Raw genomic sequence first — 21682 nt, 5'->3', positions numbered from 1 at the left:
TCTGAGTGGTTCTCCTTCCTCCATGGAGCTGGGCTCTGCAGGGGTATCCTGGTCTTGGCCAGGATGGCTCAGTCAGACTCGTGTTGGGGGCAGTGCCTGTAGCTTGTAAGAGTGAAGCCCTGCCCTTCGTCTCAATGCCTCAGCTCTGACTGGTTTGCTGGCTTCTCCTCTCTGCCACCTGCAGGGGCACAGATTTCCTGCCCCAGGCTGCTCCCTTGCCTCAGGTCACTGCAGGTCGGGTCAGAAGCAGCAGTTTTGTTTGGGAGAAAGAGGGGACCTCCCCTGTGTTCCAGGTGGGCAGGGCTGATCCTCCTTCCTGGACCTACTGTCCAGCCCCCTTTCTCACCATGAGCAGAGTTCCTTCAAGAAATAGAGGCCCCCAGAGTCAATGCTGGGTGTGTCCTCAGGCCCCTCCAGTGAGGCTGGCCCTGAGCTCCACTGCGTGGCCCCGCCCCCTGATCAGAGGAGCGTCCCAGGCTGCACGATGGGGGAGCTGGTGCTGCTCTACCCAGGGACTCAGCCCCGGCTTCCATGCTGCACCCACTCCCCGTCTCCACAGCATTAATATTTATTTATGTTATACATATTCATATATGTTTATTTTAGCATTGTTTCAATAAACAAAATACTAGAAATCACCTGAATATGCAGTTAAAAATGATACGTTTATGCAGAGAAATATAATCCAGCTGTTAATAAGAAAATGGTGTAGATTTATACGTTTTACTTTGGAAAGATATCCTATAACACAGTGGTCGCCAACCTTTCGGACCTCACGGACCACCAGTGGTCCCTGGACCACCAGTTGGTGACCACTGCTGTAATACATTGTTAAACTGAACAGACTTGATGGCATGTGTAGTAAGATTCTTTTTTAAAAAAAATAATGATGCAAGTATTTATATGTTGTATAAATACGTTCAGGACAAATAAGAAGATGACTGAAAATTTGACCAGGAATGGAACCCAAGACCCTTTGGTCCACAGACTGATGCTCTAACCATTGAGCAACTGGCCAAGGCTGAAAAAAATATTTTAAAATGTTTATATTGATTTTAGAGAGAGAGGAAGGGGGAGTAAGGGAGAGAAACATGGTTGTGAGAAAGGAACATTGATGGGGTCCCTCCTGCTCACCCCATACTGGGGATTGAGGTGCATGGGACAACACTCAACCCACTGAGCCACACTGGCTAGGGCTGGAAATCTTAACCATGACTATATTGGGAAGTTTGACTTAGGAAAACTTCCCTTTTTACATGTACATTTGTTTCATATTTTTCTGCATTGTTTGGATCTTTTTCAAACTAGAAGTGTATATTGTTCTGTAATTTTAAAAATGAGGGAGCGAGATAGAGAGAGAGATAGAGAGAGAGAAAGAGAGGGAGAGAGAGAGATGGAAGACAAATGATGACTGTACCTTGAACGTTACCATCAGCCATGGTTGGAGCTGCCCGCAGGCCTGCTGGAAGGTCCCGCCTTGGTGAAGGATCAGGGGTCCAGCCCCCCCCCCCCCCACTTTACCCTGGGCAGTAGAGGCACTTCACCATCCGATGCTTTTGTAATGATGGAATGACGCACATGTTTTTCGAAGGTTTTATCAACTACTAGAGGCCCGGTGCATGAAATTCGTGCATGGGGGTGTGTGTCCCTCAGCCCAGCCTGCACCCTTTCCAATCTGGGACCCCTTGAGGGATGTCCGACTGCCCGTTTAGGCCTGATCCCAGTAGGATCAGGCCTAAACGGGAAGTTGGACATCCCTCTCACAATCCAGGACTGCTGGCTCCCAGCTGCTCACCTGCCTGCCTTCCTGATTGCCCCTAACCGCTCTGCCTGCCAGCCTGATCACCCCTAACCACTCCCCTGCCAGCCTGATAGATGCCTAACTGCTCCCCTGCCAGCCTGTTTGCCCCTAACTACCCTCCTCTGTAGGCCTGGTCACCACTAACTGCCCTCCCCTGCAGGCCTGGTCATCCCTAACTGTCCTCCCCTGTAGGCCTGGTGCCCCCCAACTGCCCTCCCTTTCAGGCCTGGTCCCTCCCAACTGCCCTCCCCTGCTGGCCTGATCGCCCACAACTGCCCTCCCTTGCAGGCCATCTTGTGGTGGCCATCTTGTGTCCACATGGGGGCAGTCATCTTTGACCACATGGGGGCAGCCATCTTGTGTGTTGGAGTGATGGTCAATCTTTTATTAGATAGGATAGAGGCCTGGTGCACGGGTGGGGACCAGCTGGTTTGCCCTGAAGGGTGTCCCGGATTAGGGTGGGGGTTCCCTTGGGGCGTGGGGTGGCCAGGGTGAGGGGCCTGTGGTGGTTTGCAGGCCGGCCACGCCCCCCTGCGACCCAAGCGGAGGCCCTGGTATCTGGGATTTATTTATCTTCTATAATTGAAACTTTGTAGCCTTAAGCAGAGGCCAAGGCAGGCCAGGGCAGGTGGAAAGCTTGGCTTCCTCCATTGCCAGGGAAACCCAAGCCTCCTGCTGTCTCCGTGGCCGCAGCCATCTTGGTTGGGCTAATTTGCATACTTGCTCCTGATTGGCTGGTGGGCGTGGCTTGTGGGTATAGCAGAGGTATGGTCAATTTGCATATTACTCTTTTATTAGATAGGATGAAGCTCTTTAGATAGAGATTATCATCCTAATGCACATCCCCTACATCCCAGGCGGACCCTTTTGCCAAAGTAAACCCTTCTGGTATGGTCCTGCTGCCAGAGCCTACAACCTCTTCTCCAGGGGAGCACCCCCTTCTCCAGGGGAGCACCCCCTTATCCAGGGAGCAGCCCCCAGCCCTGCGCTTCAGCTCCACTGCCCACCCAGCGATCCCCTGAGCCTGGCTGCTCCTTGAACCTTCAGGGTGGGCTTCATTTCCTCCAGTGGCACCTCAGGCTGCTGTGCAAATGGAGCACGTGGTCCCACAAACAAAGGAACTTTTGTGTTGTGAGCCCCCTCACTGGAGGGAGAGGAGACACCCGGCCTGAGCACTACTTTTTTTCACTGCAGCCGAGAGGGGGCTTCTCGGCCTCTCCCAGCCCCCAACCAGCACCACCAGGCCAGGGCTCCCCGGAACTGCTACGATGTCATTACACCTTCCGTGGGCTGTGTGGGGACCCGCTGGGAAAGATCACTCTCCCAGGAAGCTGCTGGGAGAGGGCCTGGGACTGCACAGCCATCAAACGTCAGGGCAGGGGTGGGGGTGGGGGTGGCTGGGAGGGGTTCAGCGCCTTCGTGGGTCCCTCAGGCTGCAGGGCCTCTGCCTGGCGGTGCAGTGGGAGTGCTTAGTGCGTGAGGGTTAGTTCTCTCCTGTGCTCCGTTCAGGAGCCCGAGGGCAGCTCGCACCCAGAGTGAGGGTGGCGGGATGGTCAGGATTGTTAAGGTGAAAACATTCAAACCTGTGAAGAATTTTTGTGAGTTTATTTGAGCCAAACTATCAACAATTGCCGGGAAGCAGAATCTCAACAGATTGGGATAATGCTCTGGAGAATGGCAGTTTTTCACCTTATTTTATACATCACAATCAAAGGAGGAGAGGTAGGTGGGCTACAGGAAATCCACTGGTGATAGATTAGGGAGGTGGGAGAAAGCAAAGGAGGGGAGGACCTCTGGGATTGGATAAAGAGTAAAATGATAGACACATGCTTCTTTTACTTAGGGGGGTGCAGGATAGTTAACAATCAACAATGAACATGATAACAATAACAATGAAGAATTTGTGGTCTCTGTCCTGGCACCCAGGCCATTGGGTTGTGCCCTGGGGGGTCCTGAAAAAGGGAAGTTACAAGTTACCCTGACATTTCACAGGGAGGTTATCTGAGATGTAAAAAGACAATAGGCTCAGTTAAGGTAAAGAGTGACCTTTGTCAGGGAAGATGACGGCCTAGGACCTGACTCCCCACCATCACTGCTTTTAGTTAAAGTTTTCATTCCAGACCATCCTTTGTGGTGACTTTAGGTCTTTGAGTTTGCAAGACGGCCATGCCGGCCTCCCCTGGGCTGGTCAGGTCAGCATGTGGCCTTTTTCCATCCATAGGATGATGAGACTTTCTCTCCTATGGTTTGCTTTCCCCCCTCTCCACCCCTCCTGGCCCCTACTGCCCTCCTCCCTTTCCCTTTAAACATTTTCTGACTTTTTCCAAAGGTTAAGTAAAATATGCAATTTAGGAAGATTAATTGGAAAACACCTCTAGACTGGCCGGAGCTGGGGAGGGTGCTGCAGAATATACAGGGAACTCATACAACTTAACACAGGGTGACAAACAGTCCAATTAAAAATGGGCAAAGGACTTAAATAGACACTCCTCCAAAGTGGACACACAGATGCCCAAGAGACAGGAAAAAAATGCTCAGTCACTAATCCTCAGAGAGATGCAAATCAAAACAACAATGAGGTATCACCTCCCACCTGTCAGAATGGCTCCCATCAACAAATCAACCAATGACAAGTGCTGGTGAGGATGCGGAGAAAAAGGAACCTTCACGCACTGCTGGTGGGAATGCAGACTGGTGCAGCCACTGGGGAGAACAGCATGGCGTTTCCTCCAAAATTAAAAATGGAACTCCCATTTGACCCAGTGATCCCACTTCTAGGAATATATCCTAAGAAACTAGAAACACCAATCAGAAAGGGTATATGCACCCCTATGTTCATAGCAGCACAATTTAAATAGCTAAGACTTGGAAACAGCCTAAGTGCCCATCAGCAGATGAGTGGGTAAAAAACTGATACATCTAAAAAATGAAATACTATGCAGCAATAAAAAAGAAGGAACTTTTACCCTTTAAGACAGCATGAATGGACCTGGAGAGTATTATGCTGAGTGAAATAAGCTAGTCAGAGAAAGATAAGTATCACATGATCTCAGTCATATATGGAATCCAATGAACCAAATGAACGGATGATCAAATATAGACTCAGAGGTAAAAAAAAAATTATTTTGAAACTGGAAGGTTTATTGAGAGTGTAGGGTTCAGATTTAGAAATGTCAGAAATGAAGTTTTATTTGTTTCCATTGCATGCAATGAATTGCCCTTTATTTATTATTATTTAAAATTCTTTACTGCTTAAAGTATTACATATGCCTCCCCCCCCCCCCCCCCCGGGCTGAATTGCCCTTTAAATGATGAAGCAATGAAAATGCCAAGGAACACTCACGCAGTGGATTGCCACTTGTTGAATCAGGTTCCTGCGAGACCGAGGCTTCAAAGCCACACACGTCAGAGAACGGGGCCTCGACAGTTCCCGCAGAAACACTGCTGGGGGACACACCCACCAGCCCGCAGCCTCTGGACCGCGCCTTCGGAGGGGCGGCGGCTGGCCCAGCGTCTCAGACAGCCCTGCTGGGTCCGTTCGTTCGCTGAGAGCACAGGCATTCTTCCTGTGACCCACAGACCCGGTGCGCTCCAGTGTCCCGGGTGCGAGAGAAGGGTGTGATCACCCCCTTCCTCGTGGCTTGAGGCCACTGGTTCCCCTCCCACAGATGAATCCAAAAGATTGGGGCGCTGAGGCTGGGCTCACATTTCCCTCCAGATCCACGGAGCCTCAGAACATCGCTCTGCTTTTTCCTGTTTACGCCTCATTTTTTCTTATTTTCTCTCCATTCTCTTCAGAGAAAGGATTTCCTTCCTGTATCTTTCAGGCCAATTCACCCCCCGCCCCCACCCGTGTCCGCTTGACTGTGCTCTCTGCCTCCACCTGCGGCTTTGTGCCTTAATTATTTTTTTTCTCCTATGTATAGTGTATATTTCTTTGCCCACTGGACCTTTCCTTGGTTTTCTTCTTTTTCAATCATAGTTCAGTCTCCCTGACACTGAAAGGAATCTTCCCTGAACCGGCTTTCTCCAGGACAGTTCCCAGGTCTCTTTCCTCTTATGTCCGCCGAGTTTCTCTCCTCTGCCACAGCCTCCGGGGTCCTCCCACCCCTGAAGCCCGACGCTGCCCTGGAAGTCTCCGATCGCCAACATTGCGACCCATTCTGACCCCACCTTCCTTTGTTTATCAATTTCCTTAAGACCCTCTGAGCATGTCATGCAGCACTTTTCTAAGTCTTTTCTGGATTTTTCCCCGCTGGGTCTTCTAGGTCTTTCTCCCCCCCCCCCCCCCCCCACCCCGCCCGTGGATGCATGCCTCAGTAATCAGCTGACATTACTGAGTACGACTGTGCCTTAAAAGGCACCCTGAAAGCTGGGTGCTTCATTTCATTTCTACGAGAGCAGGCAGGTGTCAGGCTCTGGTCTGCTCTGCCTGGAGGCCGCGCCCTGCTCTGGGACCAGACTGCTCTACCACCGAAGCTCCGGTCTCGGGCTCAGTCCACTGTTCTCCTGTCGTTGCCACCTGTCCCACCAGGTGTCCAACCCCAAATGTGTTGTACTGACTCGCTCACCACCTTCCCCTCCTTCCAGCTCTCCTTTCTGACTTCTCTGTCGGAAACACCATTTCCCCAGGACCAAGGTGACCCCTAGAACTGTCTTTTTTCTTAGCTCACCTTGCTCAGCCCTTCATCCTATTGGACACAAATCCCCGAGCATATTTTGTTGTGGCAGATGCAGGGGAGAACCATCAGCCAGCTCCGAGGGAGGAGAGTTTGACTTTACTTTGCAGACCTGCTAGTCCAGGGGACTCCGGATCCAAAGCCTGAACTGAACTCGCGGGGAGGCTCTGACCTACATCTCCTCCTGGGGCAGCCCCTGAGGGTCCCCGCAGCTCCGCCCAAGTCAGCTGTGGCGGGGCCTGGGGTTAGGCTCTGCAGCTCCGCCCAGCCAGTCAATCAGAGTGGGGAAGGAAGACTACAGTTTTAACCAGATACTGAGCTAGGTTGCAAGCCCCGCCCCTCCTATTTTCCTTTTCAATTTCTTTTATAATGTCTCTTGATTTATTTCAGTCTCGCTCCTGTCCCTTAATACAGACCATTAAATGGTCCCTTTTGAAGAAATCACAGTAGACTGATATTCTCTTATCTGACTCCTGCTGTTGGTACCTACCTAGCTTGTTGTATTCTTCTTTTTTAAAATATATTTATATTGATTTCAGAGAGGAAGGGAGAGAGAGAGAGAGGGAGAAACATCAATGATGAGAGAGAATCATTGATCGGCTACCCCCCTGCACAACCCCTACTGGGGATGGATCCCACAACCTAGGCATGTGCCCTGACCAAATCATGACCTCCTGGTTCATAGGTCAACACTCAAACACTAAGCCATAACCTGGATGCTCATCCATTCTACTGAGACTGATTAAAACTTATTCATTTATAAAATAATGACCTCATTGAACATATAAAATAAACCTCTTATAAGTGGCCCATTTTCCAAGACCGTAATATATGTCAGTATGAATGTACACTCTGAGTCCCTTTGACTGTTCACCCAGTTTGAATTCAATAGCACTTCTGTTGCCTTTTGTTTAATTGAAAACTAATTATTCTGTAGAAAAGTTACGGGACTCCTATACAGACAATACTGCTTCATTATTTTTATTATTATTTTTGCCTTGACCAATTAAACCTTCTGGAATCCATTGAGATTTTTATATGATGAAGTTCATTGTTTTGATTAATCTGGGAGAAAGGGCTATTCTGGTAACAACTGTATTTTTAAAATTTATTCTTCAATTACAGTTGATGTGCAGTATTATTTAGCTCAGGTTTACCACATAGTGAGCAGACATTCAATATCCCTTAGTAAGTGATCACATATAAGCCATCTGATACCATACATAGACATTACAATATTATTGGCTACAGTGCACTTTAAATCCCATGACTATTTGGTAACTGACAGTTTGTATTTCTTAATCTCTTCCACCTCTTTACCCAATCCCAAACCTCCTCTTATCTGGTGATCCACAGTTGGTTCTCTGTGTCTATGAGTTAGCTTCTGTTTTATTTGTTTTCTAGGTTCCAGATTAGTGAAACCATGTGGTATTTGTCTTTTGTTGTCTGACAAATTTTACATAGCATTATACCCTTTAGGTCCATCCATGTTGCTACAAGTGGTAATATTTCATTTTTTGTGTGGCTGAGTAACATTCCGTTGTATATATGTACTACTTTTGTATCCTTTCATCTACTGATGGCAATTGAGGTTGCTTTCATATTTTGACTATGGTAAATTACGGTCAGTCTTTTTGAATTAGTGTTTTGGATTTCTTTGGATTAATACCCAGCTGTGTCATGTGATAGTTCTATTTTTAATTTTTTGAGGAGCCTCCGAACTGTTTTCCATAGTGGCTGCATCAATTCACAATCCCATCAGCAATGCACGAGGTTCCTTTTCTTCACATTTCCCACAAAACTTGATTTTGATTTATTAATGACAGCCATTCTGACAGGTATGAGATCATATCTCACTGTGGTTTTCATTTGCATTCCTCTGATGATTAGTGATAGTGAGCATATTTTTTATATGTCTATTGAACATATCTGTCCTCTTTGAAAAAATGTCTACTCTGGTCCTCTGCCATCTTTTAATTGATTTTTTTTGGTTGCATTAGTTCCTTATATATTTTGGATATTAACCCCTTATCAGATCAGATGTCATTGGTGAATATCTCCTTTCAGTCAGTAGGTTGTCTTTTTTTTTTATTGATAGTTTTCTTCACTGTGTCAAAACTTCTTAGTTTGAAGTAGTTCCGTTTGTTTACTTTTTCTCTTGTTTTGCTTGCCCAGGGAGACACATCCTAAAAATATTACTAAGAGCAATGTGAAAAGGCTTACTGCCTATGCTTTCTTCAAGGAGTTTTTTGTTTTCAGATCTTACGTTTAAGTCTTTAACCCATTTTCAGTTAAGTTTTTATATAAGGTGTAAGAAAGTGGTATAGTTTCATTTTTTTTGCATGTATCTGCCCACTTTTATTGAAGAGAATGTCTTTATTTCATTTTATATTCTTGCCTCCTTTGTAATATATTCATTGATTATATAGATAAGGGTTTATTTCTCAGCTCTCTATTCTGTTTCATTGATCTATGTGTCTATTTTCATGCCAGTATCATGCTGTTTTGATTACTATAGCCTTGAAGTATAGTTTGATATCAGGTAGTCTCATACCTCCAACTTTTTTCTTCTCTCTCAAGATTGCTTTGGCTATTTTTTGTTGTTTGTTTTTTGCGGTGCCATATAAATTTCAGAATTATTGGTCTAGTTCTGTGAAAAATGCCATTGGTATTTTGATATGAATAGCATTGACTCTGTAGCTTGTTTTTGGTAGCATGGGCATTTAAAGAATCCTATAGAATAAAAGGCTAATATGCAAATAGACCGAATGGCAGAACTACCGGTTGCTATGATGCACACTGATCACCAGGGGGCAGATGCTCAATGCAGGAGCTGCCCCCTGGTGGTCAGTGCACTCCCACAGGGGGAGTGACTCTCACCCAGAAGCCTCTCCCACCTCTGCTGTGGGCGGGCGGTAAGAAGCGAGGGGTCCCGGACTGTGAGAGGGATATCCTCCTGCTGGCTTAGGCCCACTCCCCAGCTGCCAGAGGGATGTCTGACTGCCATCAGGCGGACATCCCCCAAGGGGTCCAGACTGTGAGAGGCTGCAGGTCAGGCTGAGGGATCTCCCCCCAGTGCATGAAATTTCATGCTCCAGGCCTCTAGTACTAATTATATTGATGAGCATTGTATATCCTTTCATTTATTTATGTCTTCTTCAGTTTATTTCTTCAGTCTTATTTTTTTGACTACATGTCTTTTACCTCTTTAGTTAAATTTAGTCCTAGATATTTTATTCTTTTTGATGCAATTGTAAAATAAATTGTTTTCTTAATTTCCATCTCTGATATTTTGTTATCTATAGATATAAATGCCAAGTGACTGTCAGACCAGTTGCTATGACGTGCACTGTGGCAGGCCAATCAGCCCAATTGGGGGGGCGATCCCCCTGCCCCCCGCAGGCCAGATGGGGGGCAGGGCTGGCCAGCCAACTGCCCATGGCCCCTCCCCCCGGCCACTCCTGCCCCAACCAGCCCCCATCGGGGTGGGCTGGCCAGACTCCACCCGTGCACAAATTCGTGCATCAGGCCTCAGGTTGGTATATAAAAATTAAACTAATTTCTTAATATTAACTTTTTATCATACTATTTTAAAGAATTCATTTATTAATGCTTTAATGCTAGTAGTTTTTTTTTTCTGTGTGTGTGCGTGAACTTATTAAGTTTCTTTATATATAGTATCATTTCATCTGCAAGTAATGACAGTTTTACTCCTTCCTTCCCGATTTGGGTGCATTTTATCTTTCTCTGTCTCATTGCCTTGGCTAGGATCCGCAATATCATGTGGAAAAAAGGGTGAAAGTGGACCTCCTTGTTGTCCTTGACTATAAGGCTCTGAGCAAGGCTTTGCCCACTGAGTCTGCCTTCAGGTGTCACTTGTGCTGTGTTTTCACGCTGTGGCCCCAAGCTGGAGTGTAGAGCGAGGGCGTCTGTGAGTGAGTACTTGGTGCACAAGCCCTTTAGAAGGTTTGCTTCCGTCTCCAGCAGCCCCCTGTTCTCAGATACAATCCCCACTGGGTTTTGCCACCAGCTATTATGGGGACTCCACTTCTTCCCAGTTCTGGTGCCCAGTCTGGGGAGCGTGTTGTGGGGCTGGAATACTTCTGTCCTCGGGGGACCTTTCCAGCTAAGATATCCCTTCCAACTCCAGAGGCTACACTGTGGGCATGGGACCTGCCCATTCCATGTCTCCGGCCCTGCTGCCAGGCTCGACATGGCTTTTCCCTTGTGTCCTCACTTCTAGGACTTCTGTTCAAGCAGCTCTCATGTGGTTCTCAACGACGCTGTTCTCATGTGGTTCTCAATGACACTGTTCTCATGTGGTTCTCAATGACACTGTTCTGTAATTTAGTTGTGATTTTGATGTGGTTGTAGGAGGAGGCAAGCACAGAGTTTACTGCCATCTTTACCATAACTAACAGCTCATGAGTTTTTATTTTAATAATTTTTTAGTTGCAAAATTTTTATTAGATTCTTCTTTTCGTCTTTTGCTTGCTGGCTGAAGGTTTCTATTTTTTTCCTAGGATCTCTTTATTTCTCTTTTTAAAGTTTGTTTTAATAATGTTCATTGTTATCACGGCCCCTACAGAATTCTAAGATCTTTATCATCTTGGAGTTGGTGTTAATACCTACTGATTGTCGTTTTCGTTTTCTTCACATTCAGTTAGAAATCTTTCTAGTTGTTGTGATAAAGAAGTTTCTATTGAAATCTGGACATGTTTGTCTTATGTTATAATGTTCTGTATCCTCTTAAACATCTGGTTTAGCTGGCGACCTCTGACCACACTCCAGAAGGGGAAAGCAGGGCCGTGTGGGTTCTGCCAGGGGCAGGCAGAGGCACAGGCTCTCATTGAGCCTGCACTGACATCTAATGGGGGCATCTTTGCTGTAGCGGTGAGGATGGGAGTTCTGGCTCCCTTAGGCCGCTCCTGACAGCCCAGGCTGGGCAGGGGTAGATGTGTCTCATTACTGCTCCCAGCTGGGCGGCCGTGCAAGTTCTGTCTCTCCACTCATCCTCCTCTGAAGCGAGCCCGGCGGAGAGGGCGCGGTGCTGGGCGGCGGCGGTGGCCCAGGCTCCCTCCGTGCCTCCACTGACACTGAGGGGTGGGTAGTTCCTGACTGTCAGGGTGAGAGTTGCCATTTCCTACTTGGCTTTTGCTGACAACACCTGATCGAATAGACATCTAGGCTCCCCACTGTCTGTGGCTGACAAGAGTGGGGATGGGAACACAATGTTTCCTTTGCTTTTTGGCAGGAGGCAAGGGATCATTTTCTAAAAGTTTCCATCTTGGTCTTCTTCTCCTGGACTCTGGAGAGAAAGAACAGGCTTTTGCTGAGTTTTGTTTAATCTGCCCAGGGCCATATCTGAGTTTCTGGTTTCCTCAGCTCCAAGTCCGGGATATATGGAGCAACAGGAAGACTCAGAACGCAACACCGTGCTGCTCTGTGGGTCTTGAGGCCCCTCGCTGGCCTTCCACCTTCTCTCCGCCTTTCAGAATCTCACGTTTGTTTTACAGATAATGCCCAGGCTTTTTAGTTTTACTTAGTGGAGGGATAGGGAAATGTACATTTATCTCATCTTCTTGGGAATGGAAGGAAAACATGTTTAAAAAGAGTTGAATTGCAGCTAGAGTCATATATGAGTAAATTAAGGAGTGTTGCCTGATTTAACCCAGAAAGAGTAAAATTGGTGACTGTGGGAGTGGGTGACGCTGAAAAACAAGAGCCATGCTTTGTTGAGCACGTGCTATGGGCCTCACATACATTCTTCTATGTGTGTAAACCCTTACAGCAAAATGGAGAGGCCAGCATCATTCCCATTCACAGCGAAGCAAACTGAGATACAGGTAGTTGAAGAACATTTCCCCAATGTTGTATGTTTAGAGTGCGATAGGAGGGATTCACACTCCAGCCTGTCTTAACCCCAAACCCCCAAATCTCTGTGCCTTCCCTTCAGCAGAAGGAAGGCCGGAGTCCTCAGGGGGAGTCTGGGGGACGCGGGATGAGGAGAGGGAGGAGCAGCCCCTTTGCCGTGGTTCTGTAGGAGCTCCTGAGGGGGGCGGGGGGGGGACCCTGACGGCTCCCTCTGCTCCTAGACTGCGGCCGGCATTTCCACAGAACCGGTGTTCTGATTGGTCCTTAAAACGACTTGGAGCGGTGGAGGGAAGCCATCACCGCCAATGAACACACGGGAATCCGTGCTCAGCCGTGCGTTCCCGGTCCAAGGCCGCGGCTGCATCTAACGCGGGAAGCAGCCCGGGAGGGTCTTCCCCGCAGCGGCCACGGGCGCAGCGCGGGTGTCAGGCGCACCCCAGGGCTCCGCCGCTCGCTGCAGAGGCGCCAGGCCTGATGGAGACGGCGCCGGGGGTGGAGCAAACCACAAATCTGACCACCAGGCGGCTCAGCGCCCTCCGCTGGGCAACATCTCCGAGAGGAAGCGGCCCGCAGTCTCCGCAGCAGGAGCTGCTCCGCCCGGTGCCGGGACGGGCCTCGCCGGGTCCCTGACGGTGGGTCGCTTTCAGAAACGGGCGGGTTGCCTTCTTGCCTGAAAGAAGTCGTGGGTGGAGGAAAGGCCATGCTGTGAAAACGTCCTCCGCCCCATCCTTCCCCTTCCCGCCTGCACGCGGCTGTGGCCTCCTGTCCGGAGAGAACTGGGGGCCTGGCGGCCGTTTCCCACGGAACCCGAAGGTCTGCTCTGTTGGCAGCTCTGTTGGCAGCTCCTGAGCAAGACCAGCCCGTCCTTGTGCCTCTCTCCCAGCAGCAGCCGCCTAACCGCTGCTCGCTCTTGACTTCCTCTGCAAGTTGCCGGAAGGCAGGCCCTGGGTCCCACAGCCCTGCTTCACGTGGCGCCTCCCGCTCGGGCTCCTGGGCTCACGCAGAACAGGGCGTGCGCAGAAGTCCCCAGGCCCCTTGGGAAGCCGGGGAGCCGGGGCGGTGGCCTGGAGGGGCGCTCTCTGGAGGGGCAGAGGCTGGGTGGCCCCCGCCCCCGCCCACTACTAGCCACGCCCTGGTTCCTCTCAGCTCCAGGGCTTATGCACCCATTCTGTGCAGTTTACCCCTAAACTTAGATTCCACAGATGGTCCTGCCTTGTTTTGCAGAGAAGGAAATGGAGACTAAAAGGAGGGAGCGGCCTGATCCGAAGTCACACAGCTCCACATCAGCCCAAGAGTTAAGACCAGCCCTGGGGGGCTCAGAGCATTGTCTCCTGCACTGGGAGGTTGCCAGCCATCTCCCCATCAGGGCACAGGCTGCAGGTTTGATCCCCTGCTGGGGTGTGTCCAAGAAGCAACCAATCCAAGTTTCTCACATCAACGTTTCTCTCTGTCACTCATCCTCCCTCTCTCCCACTCTCCCTCCCTCCTTCCTCACCCTCCCTCTCTCTCTAAAATCAATAAAAAGCATATATAAAAAAAAGAGTTAAGACCAGAAAGTAGGGGAGAAACCAAGATGGCGGCATAGGTAAGCACCTAAACTGCTGCCCCACACAACAATTTCAAAACTACAACTAAAAGACAGAACGGACACCATCCAGAACCACAGGAAAGCTGGCTGAGTGGAAATTCTACAACGAGAAGGAAAGAGGAAAGCTCACAGAGAAGGAGCGGCAAAGAGCTGAGGTACGGAGACACGCGCGCGCAGAGAGGAAGGGTGGCGGAGTGCCTGGCTGGCTTTCTCTGGCGGGAGGGGGAAAGAAGCCCCCGACTGCACTGAACCCCAGTTCCGACTGCAGTGAACCTCAGTTCCGGGCGAAACCCTGTGGACCCAGGCTCATACAGGGGGAGTTTGGACTGTCAGGTAGAGAGAAAGGCACACAGAGACTCGGAGACTCAGGGAGCCACGGTGGCAGGGGTCTGGAGGCGCGAGTGTGCACAAAGACTGACTGCGGAGGTTGCCACAGGCTTTCCCTAGCGGAAGGGAGTCGGAAGCTCCTGACGGCACTGAACCCCAGTTCTGACTGCACTGAACCGCAGTTCTGGGCGAGCCCCTGGGGACCCACACTCTTACGGGGGAAATCTGGACTGTAAGGCGGAAACTTGGGAACTGCGGAAGGCAGAGGTCTGGAGACTCGCACGCAAGGGCAAGGCTGACGGGAAGCCAAGACTGTCTGCCCCGCCCTGAGACTCCACCCCTTCCAAGCTGAGCACAGAGGCTTTTGCAATCTGGCAAGGCTAATCCTATAAGGCTGTCTCCAGCACCGAAAATCTTCCAGTGTAGACACAGCTGATCCTCACAGCCAACTGGCCTGCAGGTCAATTCCTCCCAGTGATACCAACAACAATCAAGACTTAACTACAACAAGGCTGTACACACAGTCCACAAAGGGGTGCACCAAGAGTGTTCACCTTGGGTTAACTGGGGAGGCCGACCCACTGGGCCATATAGGAAACCTAGCACACAAAACTACTCTACCAACTCAGGGAAGCAGTGAAAAATGGGGAGACGAAGAAACAGATCACAAATGAAAGAAATAGAGGAAAACAAACGACTGGATATAGAATTCAAAACCACTGTTATAAGGCTCTTCAAGAATATCCTAGAAAAGGCCGATAAATATAACGAGACCCTCGAAGATATGAAAAAGGACCAACTAGAAATTAAACATACACTGACTGAAATAAAAAATATTATACAGAGACCCAACAGCAGACTAGAGGAACGCAAGAATCAAGTCAAAGATTTGAAATACAAAGAAGCAAAAAACACTCAACCGGAAAAGCAAAAAAAAGAAAAGAAAAAAGAATCCAAAAAGATAAAGATAGTGTAAGAAGCCTCTGGGACAACTTCAAGCGTACCAACATCAGAATTATGGGGGTGCCAGAAGAAGGGGAGGAGGAAGGGCACATCGGTAATACTTGAAAAATAAATATAAATTTAAAAAATGTATTTTTATTTTATGTGTTTTTATGTATTTGCTAATTCTGTTTTCCATTCTCTGTCTGCCACACCTCATTTTTGCCCTGTAGCCTATGTTCAGTACAGGATTCTCTCTTCTCAAGGGGTCTTAATAGACTCAAAGGAATGTAACTTTCACAAAAAGCGCTTGAGAAAGGAGTGAACCTCAGAATCCCCTATCTACAGCTTGCAGATCACTGCGTCTATGAGGAGTTGAGGGGTGTATCCAGGTTGCATAGCAAGTTAGTGACCAAGCCAGTACTCGAGTCAGATCATTCCCTTCCTGTCTAGGGTGTTCTGTTCTCCTCAAAACTCCTGCTAGCTCCACGTAGTTCCAAATTCTTCCCTGAGTCTTGAATGGCCATTTAGACAATTCTTTTTTTTTTTTTTTAATATTTTTGTTGATTTCAGAGAGGCAGGGAGAGGGAGAGAGATAAAAACATCAATGATGAGAGAGAATCATTGATTGGCTGCCTCCTGCATGTCCCCTAATGGGGACCGAGCCCACAACCCAGGCATGTGCCCTTGACCGGAATTGAACCCAGGACCCTTCATTCCACAGGCTGATGCGCTATCTACTGAGCCAAACCAGCGAGGGTGACAATTCTTTTTAATTAGGCCTCATCTAGACCAATCAGACTTCTAGCCTGACATCTATTTATAATAGCAGGATATTCTATCATACCCATAAATCCAACCATATTTTAACCTCATTTTCTATGAGCTTTATTGTAAAAGTAAATATTTACTTTGACCTCCCTAGCATCCTTGGTCTTTTCTAGCAAGATAAACTAATACGGTCTCATATGTTTTAAGAACCAAGAATCATTGTGTCCCAGGGACATATATAAGCACATTTGCCCTTTAAAACTATGTAGACCCATTTGAATGTAACAGAGATGCTACTTTAAACCAAGCATGAGTATATGAATTCACCCTGAAAGCCAGGTGATGGGTGAATTCTTAGCTGCTTCTTAGCCTTGTGACTGTCTCAGTGTTCCTGCCTCCCTTTTCTATGATATTTCTTGTGCTTCTGGTTCTAAGTTCTTCGGAAGGCGGGGTGCAGTGCACTTTCTAGAAATGCCAGGTGAGAGGCAGTGAAGTTTAAACATTTTGGAAAAGTCCACTTGCCTTCAGGGCAGACTCCCGCTTTGCTGACAGTCCAGGCCTCCCCTCCAGTTAGTTAAGGACATGAGCATACAGCTAACACAGCAAGAGAAGGAAAGTGAAGCTCTTAGCAGTTTTAGTAAGTGGGTCTGCATGCGCAATGGCCCAGGAATCCGGATGTCACGTGCCCTGTCGACCCAGGGTGGGGCATCTCTGTGGGCCGAGGCTGTGTGTCCTGGCCAGGAGGAACCTGGGTTACCCTGAACTTCAGACCTTGATGAGACAATGAGCAAGTTCCTGGGTCCCCGCTACGTCCAACTGGCCAAGAACTGGATTCCCACCCACACCAGGCATATGGGGCACTGTGGACACCATGGGGCTAGTGTGGGCCCCCGACTGGAGGCTGATTCTGGATGGGTACCCTACATCAATGGCAAGTTTAAGAAGGATGACTAATTAAGCTGACCCTCCTCAGACCCCTCTGGTGACTGGTGGTGCCAACAGGTTCCATCTCAGCACTTGCTGCATCTGGAACAGCCCCAGCCTTCAGCATGGATCGAGAGGAAATCTACAGTGTGACTTAGGACTTTCCATGTTTCTGAAAATAACTTTGATGTATGAATGCATTAAATCATGCTCTGAAACCTGAAAAAAAAAAAGATTTAGCAAGTGTCAAATAGTGTGCAACATTTTTCACAAACATTCTTCTCTCTTTATCTGTACAATATTTCTGGTGGGAAGTTGATTTTACCATTTTAGTAATGGAAAAATTAAAGCTGAAAGAGTTTTCTTTTCTTTTTTTTTTTTCCAAAATGGCAGCATAACAGGCAGAAATGTCACACACCTCCTTTTGGGGCCAGGCCTGAAAAGGAACTAAATCAGAGAACACCCACCCAGAATTAACAAATTAGACATGGCTGAGGAGACAATTTTCAATAAGGAAGTGCAGAGGGCGCTAGAGAACACCGTTTGCCAGCCATAACCTGCGTGGAGCCACCACCACAATGCCCTGGCAGTGAGTGGAGCAGTATCTCCTGGCAGACTCCCAGACATCTGCAGTGAGCTCTTGCCATAGTCCACTGGGACCTAGCGTCCCAGGATCCGGCTCCAGGACCTCTCAGTGAGTGCAAGCCAGGGGGATCTCTGTGCCTTGCCCCCGTCCTGGGCCCCAGAACCATGTGGTCAGTCTGACCTGGAGCCACTGAGCCCTGGGACCTGCTGCTGAGGTAACCTGGAGCAACCCAATGCACGCCCCACTCCAGGCCACAGGAGAGCACAGACTGTGCAACCCAGAGCAACCCGTGCCCACTTCACCCAGGGCCCTGGGAGGGGTGACCCAGAGCAACCCCACATGTGCCTCACTCTGGGCCACAGGAGAGCTCTGACTGTGCAACCCAGAGCAACCTGAACCCGCTCCACCCCAACCCCTGGGACAGTCCTGCCAGGGCTACCCAGAGCAACCCAGCATGTGCCCCACTCTGGGTCACAGAGAGCTCTGCTAGGATGACCCAGAGCAATCTGGTATTCCCAACCAGGGGCCACAGGTCCATGCTGCAAATACACTGCCAGAGGGACCTAGGTGCCACCCCGCCACAGGTGCCAGGGCCACACAGCAAATTGCATGCCAGAGGGCTCTGGGTTCTCACAGGGAGTCACACACAAGAGGAACTGTGCACATGCACCCACTACCTTAAGCATATGAAGGGGACAACTGAGAGACCAGATCCGTGGGAGAAGGGGCTACAACTCAGGGCAGAGACAATAAAGGCATGAGACTCAAGGCAGACCAAGCCTCTAGGTTAAAGATTTCCAGACCATTGGCCTGATAGGGTCTTCAACCTCTCAAACCCCAAGCAGGATGCCCAGGGCCAGAAGAAGACAGCAAAAATGGGGAGACAAAGAAACAACCCCCCAAGGAAAGAAAAGGAGGAATTGCCAGAAAAAGGAACTAATGAAATGGAGGCAAGCAATATGTCAGAGAAAGAATTCAGAGTAAGGGTCATAAAGTTCCTAAACTTGCTGGATAACAAAATCAACATATGTAAGAATCAAGAGGAAAGAAGAATGATATAGCTGCAATAGAAACTACAATGGAAGGTTTCAACAGACATAAGACTAGAAGAAGCGGAGGATCGAATCAGTGAGTTAGAAGACAGGGTAGTAAAACACCCAAACTGAACAGCAATTGAAACAGAAAATTAAAAAGCAGGAGGAAAGTTTAAGGGAGCTTTGGTACAACCTGAAACAAGCAACATCTGCATAATAGGGGTGCCAGAAGGTCAAAAGAGGAGCAAGGAATAGAAATAATGACAGAAAACTTCCCTGACTTGGAGAAGAAAAAAGTCACACAAGCACAGAATCCCAAACAAGAGGAACTCCAAAAGACCCACACCAAGACACATGGTAATTACAATGGCAAACGTTAATGACAAAGAAAGAATCTTAAGGGCTGTAAGAGAGAGACAGAAATTTACCTACAAGGAATCTTTGTCCCATTAGACTATCAAATGATTTCTCAACAGAAACACATCAGGCCAGAAGGGAATGGAATGAAGTTTACAAAGTGATGCAAAGCAAGGGACTGACTCCATGAATACTCTATCCAGAAAAGGCTATCAATCAAAATTGAACGTGAAATCAGGAGCTTTGCAGACAAAAAAAGGCTAAGGGAGTTTATTACCACCAAGCCAGCAATGCAAGAAATGCTAAAGGGACTGCTGTAAAAAAAAAAAGAAATAGGGAAGAAGGAACACAGGCAATAAACAAGTACCTATCAATAAATATAAATGGATTAAGTGCTCCAATCAAAAGACATAGGGTGGCTGAATGGATAAGAAAACATGACACAAATATATGTTGTCTACAAGAGACTCACCTCAGAACAAAGGACTCACACAGACTGAAAATGAAGGCATGAAAAATTTTTTTTCAGGCAAACAGAAATGAAAAAAAAAGCTGGGGTAGCAATAATTATATCTGACAAAATGAACATTAGAGTGAAGGTCATAACAAGAGATAAGGAAGGCCACTTTATAATACCAAAGAGATCTATATAACAAGAGGATATAACTCTGGTAAACATATATGCAGCCAATACAGGAGCATAAATACATAAAAAAACTTCTGGAAGATATCAAGGGAGAGAAAGACAACAATACAATCATAGTAGGGGAGTTTAATTAATACCCCATTGACATCACTGGATAAATTTTCTAGACAAAAAATCAGCAAAGAAACAGCAATCCTAAACGACTCACTAGATCAGATGGAAAAAATTGACATCTTCAGAACATTTCACTTGAAAGCAATAGGGAATATACATTCTTCTTGAGTGTACATGGGACATTCTCAAAAATAGACCACACATTAGGACACAGGCTAAGTCTCTTCAAATTCAAGAAGATACAAAAAATATCAAGCATCTTCTCAGATCACAATGGCATAAAATTAGAAATCAACTACAATAAAAATAATTAAAAAATCAAACACTTGGAGGCTAAATAGCATGCTATTAAACAACTAGAGACCCAGCCTGCACTGTCTCCAATCTGGGGCCCCTCTGGGTCATACTTAAACTGACCTTGAACTCAGATAGCCCAATAAGTAATCAAACATAGTTTATCTATTTTTCACCACAAGTACCCTAAACGTAATAGGACTTTTTAGGCTTATGGTAACTACAGCTAGTAGGATAGCCCATGCTGTCTTCCTTGACATCAGTACATCATTCATGTGTATCAATCAGTGAATAGAGGCACATAGAACTGCAAAGCTAAAAGGTGATAGAAAGCCTCATTCTCATTCCACATGTGAGAACACTCAGGACTAGAGAATTGCAGTGACTTGACCCAGGTCCTTTGATGAGTTGAAGGTACAGCTCGAACTCGAGCCCAGATCTCCTGACTTGAAGCTTTGATGACTAGAGCTTTATAAGAGTCCACGTGTGAATCTCTGTGGTCTATGAACTAATCTGTTTATTTTATTGATGGCTAGTTCCTTAGTTATGAGCTATTAGCTTACACAATATATTGGCTGGTGCCTACAAATGCACTGTGATTTGTTAATTTTTTAAAAATTGCTTTTTTTTCCATGTTAAAAATGCTCCTTGAAGAAGTTGAGAGCCCATAATGGAGATAGTTAAGTATGCTATTAGTTTGTAAACAGAAATGTCAACTGAGGCGAGATCCATTAATTTGTTGACAAGTGGCTCACGGAATTAGTCCTATGGCATATTTATCTTTAAGTTTTCCTTCTAAAGCACAGATTCAGTTCTTAAAAATATATATGCTAACTGTGTTTTTTAAAAATGTATCTTTATTGATTTCAGAGAGGAAGGGAGAGGGAGAGAGAGATAGAGGCATCCTATATAATAAAAGCCTAATATGCAAATTGTTTGACCAGGAGTTCGACCACTTGCTATGACGTGCACTGACCATTCTGCGGTGCAGAATGTGGTGGGTGTCAGTGACGTGGTGCTGGCAGCGGGTAGCAGTGGAGGTGCTGCCGGGCCTGATGGGCCCCAGAGAGAGTGGGACTGCAGCGGGATGGTGGGGCAGGTGAGTGGTAGTGTCAGGCCAAGGCGGGTATGAGTGGGGGGTAGGGTGGGGGGGAGGTGATCACCCCAGTGATCGCCCAGCAGACCAGCAGATGGTGAGCAGTGGAGGTGGTGGGGGGTGGGGCCGCCGCCTAGTTCCTGGGCACTGAGGGAGCCGGGTGGGGGGACCCAGCCCCGATTGATCCCCCCCACAGGTGGGATGGTGGAGCAGGTGAGGGGGCAGCACCAGGCCATGGCAGGGTGCCAGGCAGGGCTGCGGGACTGCGAGGCTGGGGGCATGAGCTGGGGTCTGATCCCCATAGGCCACCCTGAGGCACACCACCCATGCATGAATTCGTGCACTGGGCCTCTAGTCAATGATAAGAGAGAATTATTGATTGGCTGCCTCCTGCACACCCCCTACTGGGGATCTAAACCACAACCTGTGCATGTGCCCTTGACTGAAATCAGACACAAGACCTTTCAGTCCACAGGCCGATGCTCTATCCACGGATCCAAACCAGCTAGGATAGTGGTTGGCAAACTGTGGCTTGCGAGCAACATGCGGCTCTTTGGCCCCTTGAGTGTGGCTCTTCCACAAAATACCACGTGTGGGCGCGCATGTACAGTGCGATTGAAACTTCGTGGCCCATGTGCAGAAGTCAGTT

This window comes from Plecotus auritus (genome assembly GCF_963455305.1).
Source record: "Plecotus auritus genome assembly, chromosome: 13".
Classification (NCBI taxonomy): domain Eukaryota; kingdom Metazoa; phylum Chordata; class Mammalia; order Chiroptera; family Vespertilionidae; genus Plecotus; species Plecotus auritus.
This window is presented reverse-complemented; position numbering follows the sequence as displayed.